The sequence below is a fragment of the Gavialis gangeticus genome, unplaced genomic scaffold (assembly GCF_001723915.1).
Source record: "Gavialis gangeticus isolate Ggan-Ray unplaced genomic scaffold, GavGan_comp1, whole genome shotgun sequence".
Lineage (NCBI taxonomy): Eukaryota > Metazoa > Chordata > Crocodylia > Gavialidae > Gavialis > Gavialis gangeticus.
The window spans coordinates 141,170,879-141,173,348 of NW_017729025.1; the positions used below are offsets into that span (position 1 = coordinate 141,170,879).

At 47.4% G+C, this 2,470-nt stretch overlaps 1 non-coding gene across 1 annotated transcript; it reads right to left on the reverse strand.

The window, feature by feature from the left end:
• Nucleotides 1-470: 470 nt before the first annotated feature.
• Nucleotides 471-543, reverse strand: TRNAK-UUU. Its single transcript has one exon. It is a non-coding gene; the product is annotated as a tRNA-Lys (tRNA).
• Between the last annotated feature and the right edge of the window lie 1,927 nt (nt 544-2,470).

A 2,470-nucleotide genomic window follows, 5' to 3' on the forward strand; every position in this document is an offset into this window, starting at 1 on the left:
AATCAGTGAAGATATTAAACAGCACTGGTCCAAGGGCAGAGCCTTGGGGGACAGCACTGCCCACATCCCTCCAGGGAGAAACTGACTGATCCACCACCACTCTCTGGGTGCGTCCCATGACCCAGCTTTTCACCCACCTTACTGTGAAAAAATCCACATCACAGCTACTCAGTTTGCTCATAAGAACTGGGTGTGACACTGTCAAAAGCCTTTTTAAAATCCAGGTAAATAATTCATAGATTCATAGATTCATAGATTAAGGGTCGGAAGGGACCTAGTAGATCTTCTAGCCCGACCCCCCGCCAGGGCGGGAGAACAACAAAAAACCCCAAAAAGAGAAACAGGACTCAAATGAGTATGAAGTATGGATGTTTTATAGTTCCTAGGGTCAGAAGGGACCTGAGTAGATCATTTAGTCCAACCACCTGCCATGGCAGGAAAGACATACATCTAGCCAAAGCAGATGCTATCACCTGAACAGGGACTTGAACCCTGGACCCTCAGATTAAAAGTCTGATGCTCTACCAACTGAGCTACCCAGGCTCATGATAATAGCTACTTCCACTCTTGCATCTAAGCACTTTGTGACCTAGTCATAAAAGGAGACCAGGTTAGTCAGGCAGGATCTGCCTGCTATAAACCCATGCTGGTTGCCCCTTAATATAGCGCAACTCACTGGCCCCCTGCAAATGTGATCCTTTATGATTTTTTCTAAGGTCATGCCGAGAATAGAGGTGGGGCTAACTGGCCTATAATTACCTGGGTCCGCCTTCCTCCCCTTCTTGAAATGAGGTACCATGTTGGCCCTCTTCCAGTCCTCTGGGATCTGTCCCAAGTGCCATGAGCGCTCAAACAGTTGTGCCAGTGGTTTTGCTATGACATTAGCCAATTCCTTTAGTACCCTTGGGTGAAGATCGTTGGGGCCCGCCAACTTTAGGTCAGTACTAACCGTTGGTAGATTGCTATTACTCACACTCCAGACTAGAGACTCATTGGGAAGTGTATTTGTATCCGTGTCCAGGAAAAACAGAAGCAAAGAAATTATTTTAAAGCTCTTTTTCCACCCTATCAGTTACAAGTTGCCCTAATCCATTCTGTAGTGGCCCTATGTTACCCTGAGCCTTCTTCCTGCTCCCTATGTACTTAAAAGATTTTTTGTTATCCTTAATCTTCATTGCCAACTTGAGTTCTTGTAACTGCTTTGGCTTTCCTCACTGCTTCCCTGCAATTGCGAGAAAAGCAGGTATACTGCTCCTTGGTGGCTGCCCCCTGCTTCCACAGCCTGTAGGCCTCTTTTTTCCTCTGAAGGCTCTCCTGGGTTTTCCTGCTCAGCCAAGAAGGTTTTTTGGCTCTTTTGCCTCCCTTTGTGTGTACTGAGATGGTGCCCCTCCGCACCTGTAGGATCAATCTCTTGACGAACTCCCACTCTTCTTGGACTCCAAACTCACAAATGTGATTATCCCTCAGTCCCACCCTAACTAATCCCCCAAGCTCGTTGAAGTTGGCCTTCCGGAAGTCTAGCACTACTGCCCTACTAGTTGTCTTTCCCGCTTTACACCGGATAGTGAATCCTATCAACTGGTGGTCACTATCCCCTAGGCTACCTTGTACCTATAGATTCCCCATCAAGTCCTCCCCTGTAGCCAGCACCAAGTAAAGTAAGACATCTCCCCGAATGGGACTGCATACCTCCTGTGTTAAATGTAGGTCCTGTATGCAGGTTAAGAACCTACATAAATGGCCAGACCTGGCCGACTGCTCCTTCCAGCAGATGTCTGGGTAATTTAGGTCACCCATGACAACTAGGTCTTTTGAGCATACTGCCCTTGAGAGGTGTTTCGAGAATTCTAGATCTAACTCTTCCTCCTGCTGTGGGGGTCTGTAGTAGACCCCCACTACCAAGTCCCTTTCTCCCCTACCCCTTGTAATCTGACCCATAGGACTTCGATCTGCCCTTCTTCTGTTCCCATCTTTATTGCAGATGATGTATAATATTCCCTAACATATACAGCAACACCCCCCCTTTTTTTCCCCAATCTGTCCTGCCTGTATAGCCTGTAGCCATCAATGCCCACTGCCCAGTCATGGGTAGGGTCCCACCAGGTTTGTGTTATACCAATCAGGTCAAAATCTTTGTCTACAAGCAGGAGTGCAAGTTCCTCCTGCTTGTTTCCCATACTTCTAGTAATAGTGTAGAGACATCTTAGCCCCCTCGATAGGTGCCCTTAGTATTCCCCTATCCCGATTCTTAGTGGGCCCCTTAGTACTTACCTGATCAATTCTAGCATGCGGTTCATAGATTGTCCTCCTCAATCTCGTCCTGAACTCAGCATCCCTGTCCCCATGCCCTCTGTCTCAAAGGGAAAGACTGTGGCTGGCCCCAAAATCCACTGTACTCCTTCCCTACAAGCTAACATATTGTTAAGTCAAAACACTCCTTTCCCCACTAAAGGGCACAGCTGAGTGTCAT